This window comes from Trematomus bernacchii, unplaced genomic scaffold (genome assembly GCF_902827165.1).
Source record: "Trematomus bernacchii unplaced genomic scaffold, fTreBer1.1, whole genome shotgun sequence".
Taxonomy (NCBI): Eukaryota; Metazoa; Chordata; class Actinopteri; order Perciformes; family Nototheniidae; genus Trematomus; species Trematomus bernacchii.
Window position 1 is genome coordinate 1,573,551 of NW_022987648.1, and position 15,329 is coordinate 1,588,879.

General features: G+C 41.1%; 1 protein-coding gene across 1 annotated transcript in view; it reads right to left on the reverse strand.

Annotated features, from left to right (window-relative positions):
- Positions 1-13,450, reverse strand: part of LOC117485731 (nck-associated protein 5-like) — a 117,306-nt gene extending 103,856 nt beyond the window's left edge. The window contains exon 1 of the mRNA XM_034134399.1: positions 12,864-13,450. The gene's annotated coding sequence lies outside the window, so the exon portion shown is untranslated. The remainder of the gene's footprint in view (positions 1-12,863) is intronic.
- Positions 13,451-15,329: the final 1,879 nt, after the last annotated feature.

Consider the following 15,329-nt stretch of genomic DNA (forward strand, 5'->3'; position numbering starts at 1 on the left):
TTGTTCTAGCTGTATCGCCGACACAGAAGCCTGTCCGCTCCTCGCAGCAGATCGCAGCAACGAGCCTCTCAACGTCGCGAGTCGCGACCAATTAGAGCACACTGGGCTCACAGGGAGGGGGGGGGGGCAGGAGCTCCAACAAGCCGTTTAGGACAGAGAGTGAATACACATACTATACAGAGATGCTGTATGAGAAACCAATGTGAGTTTGGAACATTGAACAATGTAAATCTATTCTAGTATACCTCAACAATGGAATTATGATCAGTAGAAATGGCCATGACATGGGACCTTTAAGATATTGAGCTTATAGCTGAATGGCTATTTCCAATGTTTTTCTATGGATACAAAAAAAAGATATATCATCTTTACAACGTTATGCTGTTATAACTGAAATGTGATTGTGAGGTAACAATCCTAGTTACACTGATCACTTTGCTACATAGTCTATTTGCAACTCATAAAGTCCTATTGTGAACCCAGAAATGTTGAGTACCCCAAAGTTTTATGTTAGAGATGTATAGTAGGGGTCCCCAGCACATAGAAACATGCCGGATGCTAACTTGCATATGTTGGGCAATTTGTACAATTAGCATGAGTTGCGTTCATTAGCATTAATGGAACGATAGCCTATGCAGATCATTTTGGAGTGGTTTTAGGGGTTATTGAGGATGCTGAGTCCATTTATGACAGTTTAAGGATAACAAATTGCAATTTTAACCAGAAAGCAACCATATTTGTACTCTTGGTTGGCTGATCTTGACTAGAATGAGCATTGTTGCGACCATTGGATATAGAGAGGACAAGATGAACATTATTATCTCTACTGAGGACAATTATTTTAAGCCATTTTTTTCATTATTGTCCTCATATGCTATAATGCTGATTGAGACAACTTATGCTAATTGTGCAAATTGTCGAACATATCCAAGTTAGCATCCAGCACTTTCTATTTGCTGGGGACCAGTACTATACATTTCTAAAATAACACTTTGTATAATCAACATTTCTGGGTTCACAATAGGACTCTACGCAACTAGACTAACATACAGTAAGAGCACATTATCGATCAGAGCCTCTATCAGAGCATTTACTTATTAATGTCCTCAGAGCGCTGTTAATATTCTCTACATCAGTGTTACAGTCAAACAGTTTGACATGTGCTGCACTTCTCAATCACAGTGACTTCAGCGCAGAGGAAAACAAAGCTGGAGTGTGTGTCCGTTTCAGAGAGGAAAGCTCTCCAGTGTAAATAGTGTAATTACACGTCTTCCTTTTGGGTGGGGGGGGGGGGTAAATTGGTATAATCAAGGCAGCGGTTCAGCCCCTGGCATTGGCGTTGGAATGAATTAGGACAGGACCTCGCTGAGATTTTGCCCCCTGGGTATTTAATGAATACATACTTCTGCCCCAAATCACTTCCTGCTGATATACAGGCGAGCCGGTCTGTATCGCCCACACTGGGGAAAGAGTCCTGCAGGAAATGTGGCTTTAACAGGGCTGCTGGTACACACTCTGAACATCAGGCTGCTAGCACAGGCAACACACTGAGAACAGGAGAACAAACAACTCTGAGCAACAAATTACTTTAGTTTTGAGTAGTTTTTAACCCTCACCTTCATAACTTGCCATTAGTGCACTTAGAGAGCAATGACATTTTGTTTCTTGAATGCATTGCTTCATCTCATATCGCAAAGGCAACAACACTTTTAAAATGTACTTTGTACTCGGTAAAATTATTTGGTCACGGATTGTTTTTAGTCTAATGTTGGTAGTAATTTCAAGGTATGATAACTTCAGAGAGTTGTTAGGTAATTTTGAGGTCAAACTATTAAATATAGCTCTTTATCTATGCAAAGCTGACAAAATTGCTTCTACATTCATAATCTTTGTTAGAAAAAAAGAAGTCAGTTTCAATGACATAAATGTAAATTCTAGCTTTTTTCTATGGGCTCAGAACAGTCTCATAATACACACATGCACACAGAAGGATTCACACTTGTATTTCATGATCCGCAAAAGGAGTCACACTTGTGTTTTTCAATGCACACACAAATGTGTTCCGTTTCATATAGGCCTACATGTAAATAAAATCCAAATACAAACACAAACCACTTTCTGTGCATGGATCGCTGTGCATTCGTGTGTGGGTTTTTTGAGACTCCCCTGACGGTCACCCGATTCGTACTTGTAATTTGTTCTATCTATAGCCAATCAGATGTCTCCTCAATTCTAAGCCAATCACATGAGCGCGCCCCCACGAGGGTAGATTTCTTGCGTTCATGACGTAGCACTTCATGTACGCATTTTGCGCTGTCCGGAGCTGACAGGTCCATGGAGCCTGCCTGCAGGCGCTAATCTCTGGACCTCAGGACCGTAGTATAGTCCAGTCGTCTTTATTTTTACGTTATTATTATTCAAAGATAAATAAGGAAGTGTGTGTTATATGAGATGGCAGAGAGGTTTCAGCTCCCATTATTAAATCAAAGAGGCTTAATGTTTTCGATTATTTTATTTCACTATAGCTACAGTATATGGACGGTGTCAAGGTCCAATGTTGACAACATTAATCAATAGCGAGTGTAACTAAAATACAAGATGTCTTTATTTAAATATATATTATTATTATTAATAATAATAATAATAATAATAATAATAATAATAATAATAATAATAATAATAATAATAATAATAATATAAAATATTGTATTTGCGTGCATTTCCTGTTCGGAAAGTGGCGCTGTACTGAGAGTGGCGATTTTTATTTTGTAATGATATAATACTTGTAATAATGGTGCGTTCACACCAGACGCGATGCGAATAATCGCTCGAGTTTCACCGCGGCTGTCAGCTGTCAGCTGTCAGCTGTGTTTACTCGGCAGCTTCTTGAGCCGTATCTGGCCGTGCAACACTTATAGTCACATACTGTATGTCGAAGTATTATTTTAAACAACACATTAAGTTGACGAAACACTTGAGTCAAATGTAATTAAAGTCAGATCCACTCGTGTCTTAGATGGGGCCAGTGGCGTAACAAGGTTGTGATTGGTCCCGGTGCAAATATTGTTTTGGGCCCCCCCCCCCCCCCCCCCCCCATCACCCCAAACATAAGCGCACGCTGATGCGCTCACACACGCTCACACACGCACGGACATACACAACCACTCAGAAGCGCCACATGTATAGGCTATCAACAACAGCCTGCCCTGGCCTCAGACCACCACAGCCTGCCCTGGCCTCAGACCACCACAGCCTGCCCTGGCCTCAGACCACCACAGCCTGCCTAATCTAATTTTGTCAGTTTAGCTGTTACATCTCCTTGTTCTCTCGTTTTTCTGATTCTGTTAATGTGAGAAAATGTATGAAGCACGGTTTGGTGCCTCGGATTAGCTGCTGATTTTACACCCCAACACACACAATGTGCCAGTCAGTTCAGCAGAGCAGCTCGCCTTTATCCTCCATTTTTTACAAACAGGCTTGGGCTACCAAGCTTTGTCAGCAAACTACAAACTTGGACGGGTGGTCAGAGAACTCAGCCAAGCTGAGGGTGGAGGGGGGGGCTGTCTCCAGAGAAGATAAGTGGACGCACCATACTGTCCCTACCATGAGTTAATCCTGAGGATATGCACAACCGATGCTCCATTCTGAGAATGCTCACATTTAGGGTTTTAGTCTTACAAATGTTCACCTGAAAGTAATGGGGTTACAGTAGGCTTCATCCTCCAGGAACGACAAACGTGACATGACATTTCTTGGCAACCCTCCAATGGTGGATATTTCAGTCCGACTAAAGAAGGGGACTGCTGCCTGGCCGAAAGGACAGGTTCAATACCAGTACAGGTATGTGCAGCATAACACAAAACACACATCTGCAATAACATCTGTCACTATCTAAAAACCAAAATTACTAAGAATTCATAAAATAATTGAATAACTTGGAGTGTAAGCTAAATAATAAATGATACAATAATGATATACTGTAGCTGAAATAACCCTAAGCAAGCAGTTAACAAAAACCTTACAACCTGTAGCATCCAGGAAGCTGATTAAAAAAATATCCAATGCGTAAAACCAAAAAATAACAATAGTACTAATTAAGTGTGTAAATAGCATAACCGTCTCAGAGGTTTATATGACTCTTGTACACACAGACATTTTATGCACCTTTCTCTTCTTTCATTCCATAAATAGTCTGTGGATGAGATATTTTTAGCAGAAGGCTATTTTTTATGCGTCCTTGATACTGGAAAGGTTTTAACTCCCAGTAATGCTGTTACCATTCTGTCGTTCCCTCTGATCTGCTTCTGCAGCAACAACAGTTGAGTTTGAGCTTTCATTTATTCAGGGAATGATTCAGCTCTTTCTCCACCTGCTGAACGTTCTTATCAGGAATAAACCATAGAGGAGGTCGATATTAATGTTAATAGTTTAAGAGTAGATGTATCAATACATAAAGATTTGTGTTCCAAAGGGTATTTTTCAATGCCACAGAATATCAACATTATATGTTACGCAAACATGTTTTATCATTACATTTGGAACTCACAATAAACCAGTGTGATGATGACCATCAACTGACCAATCATTTTTAATGACGAATCTCTACAAGTGAATAAATCCAATATGCAAAGAAAATTGAAGGTTGCCGTGATCGAAAAAATGTATACAATCAGTCAAAGGACAGCGTTATGAAAAAAGGCTGCACTAAAGTTTTCCTTCACAGCCCAAAGATATCCTGAATTCTTCAGTGTTGAATATCCACAGCAAACAGGCAGCCATGTAGCACACAAATCCTACAGAATAAGGCCGGTAAACACTACTTCCCCAGAAATTCCAAGAATATTGTACTTACGCAAGCCAACTCCAAATAAATTCAAATGTTCTCAACGTTTGTTGGATTTCCAAAAATGTTAGTAATAACAATGCACATTAGGCTATTGTCTATAACCTTGTTGTGTAAATGTATATTTGCTTAAGTTGACAAAAAGATACAGCAGACAGTTGTATAATTTATATTTGTTTTTCACATTTTTGTAAATAAAGCACAGGTGTTACTATTATATCAAATTAACAACAGCTCTATATTTTTCAAATGTCCCTGTAAACCAGTAGTGAATGGAATGCATACCAAATGTGCTGCTTAAGTGTTCTATCACAATGCAACCTCAGACAGTATGTGATATTAAAAAAGCTAAACAGACAGGACTGTGGTCAGCTGTGTTGTTCAGCTTTTCGACACTTTGGGGCTAAAGAACAGCTAGATAGCTAATGTGCTAGCAAACTGTTGACTTTTTAGGCTGAATTCTAATCACAGTGGAATAAGTGTTAGGAGTGGAATAGTTCTGGCCGCCTGACAGATGTAAGTACATGATATATCCTTTGAGGGCTGGTTTGGTCTCCACCTACTTTTAGGAAAATAACTTGGTGTTTATCTTTAAAGATGCTCAACTTTAATCACGGGCTAGTTTCACAGTGTGTCTGCCATGTTGTGTTGGGCAGGTAGCGTGCAGCTATTTAAGCTTTTTAGGTGGAACGGCCACAAAAGTCGGTTGCTTTAAAACCAGAGCAATGGGCTAAAAAAAGAGAAGAACAACCACTAGCATCACCGACAATTCCTAGAGACTACAAGTGACCTGTTTTATATTGTATACTGTTCATTTCAAAACTATTGATTTCTGCAAATCTATTGACTTCTGTACATTAGCCACTACTTACCCATGTTTTCCTGACCAGTATGGACAATCAGCCCTCCCTGTCCAAGCCTTTCTTTAACCTTTAGGCTACAGCTGACCCCTTTTATGCGGCTGCACAATGCCATCATCCAGCCTCCCAATCGAAAGCATTAGATCATCTGCTTCAATGCACCAAACACTGAAGAGATGCACCCACAGACAATGGTTATTGCCCTAAGCTACTATACATCCACTCCCAACCCAGTCTCACGGCATTTCGTGTTATAGTCACGACATTTAATCTATTGATTCGTGTTCACCAACACCATTTTCCCCTTTTTTTCGTGTCACACAGAACGATTTTAAAAGCAATGGGTCTTGGAAGACCGGAAGCTGTGTGGTTCATAAAAACATGTTCTTACTCAATATCAAGCCACGATTATTGTTTTTATTTTAAATCGTATAATGTCAGACTTTTTTTGCCGTCCGCGAGGAAAATAAATGGCTCAGAGCCTCAGAATACTGAAATCTGTATTTTTTTTAATCTTTTTTTCCTTCTAATTTGTTATTCTTTTCTAAATAACACACTGTTATTTACTCAACAATAACACACAATTATCCTTGTTTTAATTTATTTGTTTAATTCTATAATCTCTGGCTTTTTTGCCGTTCCTCAGGAAATGAATTTCAAAATAAAGTCACCAGAAACAGACGTAGGCCTATATGGGACATTTCGAGCATCATTGCGATACACACCATGGATGTATAATAAGAACTGGATACAGCGTGGGAGGCGGGGCCTCGTTCATTCCTATGAGAGTTGCTCATTGGCGTATGAAGATAAAATGGCCCAACCTTTGAGAGAGCGAAACGTCACGAAAGTATTCATATAATCATATAATCCGTTCTTATTGTGCATCCATGGGTAAAGGTAAAACTCATGTAGTACTGAAAACGTCACATGAACGTGCCGGGCGGCGCGGTCCCGTGGGTTAAATCCGTGTTCATAATGCCGAGGAAAATAACTCTCAGAATAACGTTATTAGCACATTTTACAACTTGAGGACCAAATGTATACATATGTTCATACTGGGTAGTTTATTTGGTTAAAAAAAAATTATCCAATGATTTACAGACGTCTCTTTCCCAGTATTAGTCAATGGGAAAAAGTATTTCCGGGCCCATCGACTGATACGGAAGTGTTGTACCGCCGTTTGGCCACAACAAATATTTTCCTCAGAGTCCGGCGCACTTCCTGGGGGCTTGATACACACCCACTGAACTGATTACCCAAGATCCTCAGCTATGGTTTAAGCTCGGTGATTGTATGTTTTAGCCGCAATGCATGTTGGGATATGGTGTTTATGCAATATGAAATCCAAAAAACATTTAAAAAAAAAAGAAAATAATACTTTAATCTGAGTGTGCTTGCTTTTCTCTTTGAAAGTCATCACATAACGGCATTGTAATACACGGTTCGGCTGCATTAAATATGACATATCTGCCGTAGTTCTCTATTTATAGAGCCCTGATGACAAGACTTCTGGACAAACTGGAAGAACTGCCACCGAAACTGGATATGTGACGCGGATCATAAATATATCAGCAATTAAACAACATCTTCAATTTCTCTTCACACAATACGTCTCCTTGCAGTATCAATAGTAATTCGGCTGACTTTTATATTTGATCCAATTGGTAGATAGGCTATATTTACACCATAACGGTGCACAGTTGATAGTTGACTTGTAGTTTTTAAAGATATTACTGATTTTCTTTGAATTAAAGAATGTAAATACTGAGTTGAGAGAATAGTCAGGGGATTTGGGTGATGGGAGACACATCTATGGAATCACAATTTCAATATCTTACAGTTAAATGACGGATATACCTTTCTGTCTGTGATGTTTTACAAATAAGATATTAATGTGTAGAACTACTGTCAAGGGGTGAACTCAGAGGCATGAACTCAAATGCACAAGTCAGACTCAGGTGGTTTTCAAAAATAAAGACTTTACTGGACTTAACACAGTAACAAAAACAGGAAACACAAAATCACTCTTTCAAGGAAAAACTCATTGCTATCATCAGGAGCTTGATAACGGAATACGCACATGGAGCAGGCTTGACTGTAGTCATGAATGAAAACGAACTGGCACTGGACAGGTGGGGACTAAAACAATATATACACAAGGTGAGGGGCACAGGTGGAAACAATCAGGGCGGGGTAAACAATCACGAACGCAGGAGACACATAGGGGCGGGGAGCATGGAGTCCTGAAACGAGAGGGAGAATTACTTTTCAAAATAAAACAGAAGGCACAGGACAAAGGGACATGACAAAACTCATTTAAAGAATACACTTTCACAATTATCTTCCAAGACATGACAACTACAATATGTGAAATAATATAGCAATATCCTGTGAAATTATGTGAAAACATGAATAAAACTACACATCTTCAGATGTTATACATACATAAGTGTCCTGCACTAATAATACAAAGTTATTATGACATTGTATGCTGTGTGTACCTTATTTGTAACATCTTCAGACCTTTCCAACTCCTCAACAGTTGCCTGTCTTTGACTGTCGCAGGTGTAGGTTCAAATATCAAAAGAAAATATGTGTGGATAACAAAATACATCCGTCATGAACTAAGCTGGAAACTCATACTGGAAAGTATAATTTATTGTGTTAACATTTTAAACTTGACAGTTTTTTAACCCGCACCGCCTAGTGGTTAAAGCACGTTATTGAATTTTTTTGTTGAATATGTTATATTTACATACAAAATAGGGGGAAAGTAGAAGATCAATGATAGAAATATAGAATATAAAATATCAAGAAGATACTGTAAGTGATCTCTACAATAAAACAGTTTAGTGCCAGATGTACAAAGATATTAATAGGAGGATGTGCAAAACAGAAAAACTAATTAACCTTTATTTAAACATGAAAGAATACTTTAGGTTAAGGCAGTGGTTCTCAAACTTTTTCTGTCAGGCCCCCCTTTGGAGAAAAAAAAAAGTCGGGCCCCCCCAACACAAATAGTCACGTAATGGGCTAAGTTAACATTTATTAAAATACATCAATATGAACGTGAGCATTCCTTTCAAAAAAATAAAAAAATCCCTTTGCTAGAACAGTGATAATAAAACAATGCTCCATAAGTCTGTGTGCTCAAAAAAAAAAATACACAATACAATTGTGCAATCCCTTTGCTAGAACAATAAGTTATAATACTTTGCCACTTTGCAAAAAAATGTAAAGAAAGAAAATGCTGATATTTGGCAAAAAAAGTGTGTCTTATCACAGGTGGCTGCAATGAGCCTGTTTTGCACTGCACATTTCTTCTAAGCGGGGTTGCAGGCTCAGTGGCGGCGCCAGAGATTTTATTTTGGGGGTGCTGTGGGGTAGCTTGACGTTTCATAGAGGGTGCTCAAACATGCAGGGTTTCCCATTAATGTACCGGGTGCTACAGAGAAATGTTCTACTGCAACACTCCCCACGCACATACACAGTGTATCCACGACTGTTACAATGAAGGCTCGATAATCAGCTCACGGCATATAGGTGTAAGCAGGGGTAAAGTGCTATTTTTATAGGTGGTGTGTGGACCTAATATCCTCTAGGGGGGTCCTCACCTCCAGGGACGTGCACAGACATTTTGGGGGGCGGGTGCTCAAGTGGCACTTCCCATAATCATTTATAAAAAAATGTTTTAAAACAAAAAGTGAAATATAGTTGCACTTCTCTGACTTACTGACCAATTTATTTGAATACCCTCACACTCACGCAATTGTTTAATACTCAACAGAATTCTACAAAATAATCAGCTAACAGAGACAATGGTCTTCTTTAGTATTCACTAAGCACAAGAGCAGACAACAAACTAGTACAATTCATAGTTATTAAATGAGCAGCCAACAATCAAAATGATGAAGTTACTGTTTAAGGACATTACAGGCAAAAAGATCGTTTTTTCATGTACTTGTTATTTTGGTCTATTTTGCTTCCATGTTTTCTTTCACTCTAATGGAAAGAAAACTTCCAAGAAACACATAAATGGTGTTCGCTTTGCTGCCATGTCTGAATTCATCTATAGATTTAAAACTAATCTGCATTTAAACATAACATTTCAGGGAAAATACTGACTTGACGTAAGTAACTATCTGGGGAAGTTGTGAGGTGATGTGTTTTTTAGTTTGATCCTTTTCACCTGCAATGCCTTGGTAACTGCATGCAAATTAGCGCATTTTAATTAAGCCTAGTTAACGCCTAGTTTCCATATCAATGTGGCGATTGTGATGACGTTATTAGATACACATTTTACTGTATTCACCTTAAAAATAAACCAAGAAAAGCCGGCATAACATGGGACTATAAAGTGGGAGGTGCTGCTACCTGTCTGTCTGAAGTGACAGTAAAGTGGGAGGTGCTGCTACCTGTCTGTCTGAAGTGACTGTAAGGTGGGAGGTGCTGCTACCTGTCTGTCTGAAGGGACTGTAAAGTGGGAGGTGCTGCTACCTGTCTATCTGAAGGGACAGTAAAGTGGGAGGTGCTGCTACCTGTCTGTCTGAAGTGACTGTAAATTGGGAGGTGCTGCTACCTGTCTGTCTGAAGTGACTGTAAAGTGGGAGGTGCTGCTACCTGTCTGTCTGAAGTGACTGTAAGGTGGGAGGTGCTGCTACCTGTCTGTCTGAAGTGACTGTAAGGTGGGAGGTGCTGCTACCTGTCTGTCTGAAGGGACTGTAAAGTGGGAGGTGCTGCTACCTGTCTGTCTGAAGTGACTGTAAGGTGGGAGGTGCTGCTACCTGTCTGTCTGAAGGGACAGTAAAGTGGGAGGTGCTGCTACCTGTCTGTCTGAAGGGACAGTAAAGTGGGAGGTGCTGCTACCTGTCTGTCTGAAGTGACTGTAAATTGGGAGGTGCTGCTACCTGTCTGTCTGAAGTGACTGTAAAGTGGGAGGTGCTGCTACCTGTCTGTCTGAAGTGACTGTAAGGTGGGAGGTGCTGCTACCTGTCTGTCTGAAGTGACTGTAAGGTGGGAGGTGCTGCTACCTGTCTGTCTGAAGTGACTGTAAGGTGGGAGGTGCTGCTACCTGTCTGTCTGAAGTGACTGTAAGGTGGGAGGTGCTGCTACCTGTCTGTCTGAAGTGACTGTAAAGTGGGAGGTGCTGCTACCTGTCTGTCTGAAGTGACTGTAAGGTGGGAGGTGCTGCTACCTGTCTGTCTGAAGTGACTGTAAGGTGGGAGGTGCTGCTACCTGTCTGTCTGAAGGGACAGTAAGGTGGGAGGTGCTGCTACCTGTCTGTCTGAAGTGACTGTAAGGTGGGAGGTGCTGCTACCTGTCTGTCTGAAGTGACTGTAAAGTGGGAGGTGCTGCTACCTGTCTGTCTGAAGTGACTGTAAGGTGGGAGGTGCTGCTACCTGTCTGTCTGAAGTGACTGTAAGGTGGGAGGTGCTGCTACCTGTCTGTCTGAAGTGACTATAAGGTGGGAGGTGCTGCTACCTACCTTTGAGGAGGGTAGCTACTTTTAGTGGCTCTCTTTTTTCAGTTTTCACACAACTATTTCTGGCATTTCTCACAAGACCAACACTAGAGTGAAACAGTAATAATACCCCTCTGAAAATGTGTGGCATGTCCCTTATATTTAAACGGTGTTGCGTCTCCCACTTGCAACAGCTTTTCACCTCTGAAATTGATACAGTTTGTAAGGAATAAACACTTCTGACGTTGAACAAACTTTGAACAAACTAGTTATTTTCTAGTGTAACCCGGCCAACAGTTTGAACATGATACTGACAATACATTGAGCAATATAATTCATAGGGAAAGAATGTCTGTCTGTATATATGTATGTTGTTCGAGTTTCTCCACAACCTTTCATCTGATAGACTTCTTACTTTACTTGGTATTGCTCAGGACCAATGGGTCTTCTTTGCAAGCAGATTATTACAACCCATATGTTTTAAGGCTGCAACCTGGTCTTAGTAATAATGATGGGAGAGAAGGAGGAGTTGTGTGTAATATTTAAAAGTGCAACAAAAGTCTGGTTTGTATGAGACCAGTGTAAATGGATGGGTCCAACAAAAGTAAAACTTCCACCAAGGGGACTAAGGTTGATGACCAGGATGAAAACAAATGTCAACATGGTATTTTTTAGGTACAAAGCTATTGTTACTTTATTAATACCTAACATCATGTAAGGTAGTTACGACGTCCCAAACTTTTGTAAACTCAAACCACACTATTTCCCTAAATCTAACCAAGTATTGCCTAATATTACCCAGTAGGCCTTTGTATATATTCTTAACTGTACTCAGCTGAACGTGATATATTAAAATATATTCAGGTAACCTTCCAGTAGATTTCAGTTTTAGAGAAAAGACAAGTAAAGGGACTAAATGTTAGCATCCCACGCTCCACATCATAAGACACGTGTGTAATTACCTAATTAAATGAGACAGTTTGGCTCTTTGGTGAAACATTGACCTCAGTCTGACCTCTGGTCCCAATGTCTGAACCCTGGTCAAATGACACGGCTTTGTCTTGTGGTAGAAGACATGCTGATCTGTTCTGTGTCTTATTGACTTCTGACGCTTGATCAAATTACAATGAACTGACCTGACCTGACCAGACTGAAAGAAAGCTACTGGGTTGAATTTGTCTTTATTAGCCTGGATCCGATGGAATTCAGCTGAATACAAGTACTTTATTTCCCCCAGTGTAAAGGATCAAATCCTCTCTCATGTCCATTTTTCCCTCCAATCAATACGAAGCCAAAAGCTTTCAGAAACCAAAAGGACTTTATCAATGTTTTATTCAGGTCTTCTCAGCCTGTGCCATCTTAGCCTACTTTCCTCAGTACTTTGGGGGAAGCGCAGTTACTTGTTGCCAACCATGATATCTCCTAGTCATACATTATACATGGAGCTATACTGCATAGTGCATGACTACAATATGGCATCAGTTCATCAGCACAATTTGGAACCTTTTGAAGCATCTGAAAGAAAACAATCTCAATGTATGTGTTCAAGAGGGAGCATGTGAGCAATAGAAATCAGGTCTGCGTGGTCGTAGTGATTTGTAATGGCTTCAATCAATGGCTAACACACAGGCACGTGCACACACAAAACCCATCAGCCTGACATTTAAGCGTGCATATCAGAGCAGTGCGTCCTTACCCTGTCGGAGGCTGTGAGTATCCACAGAGACAGATGTCAGCAGAGGAGGTGCAGATCATTCCTCTCGCACATCACATTCAGAGACCACCGGAGGAGCAGAGCACAGTGGAGAGCTCCACAATCTGGGTCAGTGCTGCTGGAAGCATCCTTATGATGAAGAAGGTAGCCACAGAGGTGCAGTCGTCACAGGCCCACATGGATGATAGCATCCAGCCACGGTCGCATCCTCTGTCTGTTGTTTTGGATCCTGGTGCAATGAATTCTACTGAGACTGGAGCAAATCCACAAGGTTCTCACATCCACACACCAGAGCCTCCTGCTAGCAGAAATAAGCTGGTCTGCATGAAGCATCAGCGCCACAGAGAAAGACTCTCCTCCTCCGCTCACTGCCTCTTCCTACTTCACTGCTTTATCGCTCTATTTCTGTCTTCCTCTGATGCTCACCCATATTTCCACTTCACTGCTCTCTCTCCCTCTTCCACTCTCTCTCTCTCTCTAATTCTCAGCTGTGTCTCAGTGCTCGCTCAGCCTTTGCCCAGAGGATGTTGAACATGTGTTCAGGGTGGGGGTTGGGGACTGCTGCCTTCATAGGTGGCACGCTTACTTCCCACACTGCCAGGTTAGGGAGGATGGCACTGTGAGCTTAGGTTTTAGGCACCTAACTAGCAGTCAGTTAGATCCAGTGTGGTCTCCATTTCTGGTAAACAGGCTATTTCTCAATCAAAGATCTGAGGAGTGGAAGACGGGATTAATGGCTGTGATTAACTGTCATGCTGCACTTGATTGGTGGAAATCTGTTGGACAGCAAAGTAAGGAAGGGAGGAAGTAGTGGATGTCTGTATGTGACATGATAAAATCACTGTCAGATTACTAAAGAGCCCTGCAGGAATGTCGGAGGGGGGAAACAAACCTCACAGAAAGGATCTGCAGCACATGAGTGTTTTTGTTGCTGCTGAACACCGCTGCTTCTTTCCAGACAGGCAAGACACATCTCTCCACATTATACGACAGAGGCAGAGGGAGAAGAGGAGATGTGGGAGGCAGAGTGTGTCGGAGAAAAATTGACAAATAGAGAGAGGGGAGAATGGGGGGGGGGGGCTGAGAAAGCTACAGAAAGGAAAAGAAAAGGAGGGAGAGGGAGAAAAGAGAGCTTTGAAATATTTATAGAGCTGAAGACTGATGTAAAGAAATAAGCTCCTCTATTTCTGTGCTGTGACACACGGTCGCATCTTGTATGGGAGGCTGTCAGGCTGAGTCACATCACAGGGATCCTGCTTCTGCAGCGAGGACGCACAAACTGCAGCACAGGCAGGAACAGTCATGTGGTTATCGAAGCGGATTGCACATCAATAAATACATTCAGGCTCCAGTGGGAAAGTGTTCCTACAACGGATATTAACTGAGTGAGCTGCTGAGAGAAAGTGCTCTTCATCAGGAAAATGATGACCTTGTGACAATCATAAAAGCCATTAGACTGACCAACAAGGTTGTTAGGGAGGAAGGAGATGAAGATGGGGAGGGGATATTTGGGAGATATGAATTTAGCTGGTTTTATTTAAAGTCCCCTTTTTCCTGGGAAGTGAGGCGTTTCCAAATCAAACGCTTTTCACTGAAAGCTAATGGAAGTTAAAAGTCAAAATCGATTTTGTACCCAAGATTACATTTTGCTTGCAAATTTAAAAACATGCGTGCATGTGAGAGTATATGTGTGTGTGTGTGTTTGTGGAGACCGGGATACCTTTGGGCTTATGCTGTGACCTAGATTAGGCCTTGATGCTCCCAAGCCTGGCAGGCTGAGTGTGTGTGTGTGTGTGTGTGTGTGTGTGTGTGTGTGTGTGTGTGTGTGTGTGTGTGTGTGTGTCATCCATAAAGTAAATGCATCTGCATGTGTGTCTAGATGCAGAAAGAAGAGGAAGACAGCAGAGGGGAGAGAGAAAGGATGTGTGTGTGTGTGTGTGTGTGTGTGTGTGTGTATGTGAGATATGAAGCTGCATGGCTGCGTTGCTTGTGTGACTGAGCCTCAGCTGGATGACATACAGAGAGGTGAATGTTCACAGGAAGAGAGATTATCCAAAGAACACAAATATTGATGAAGACTGCATGGCTCCTGCCTCAAAGGGCGAGTTGTCATCTTACTTCAAATGCAAAAAAATGTAAGAAACATCACAACATATTGAAATGATAGTAGATTCAGACATTGAAGCCAAAGCAGGATATTTTTACTGGAAGATGTTATGACTCATACTACCTCGGTTTGTGCGTAAAGCTTAACAGATTAGCACCCACACTCTGCATGTAGATTAGGCAGTTATTGGCTCTGGAATCACTAATATCCTGTGCATATGGCTTAAATTAAACATCGTCTTGAAGTGTTTTTTTTCCCTTTAAAAACTCACTCCGACCCTGCTTTTGTATCACATCCATATAGCTCATTATTATTGCCTAATGATTCAAATCCATACCTCC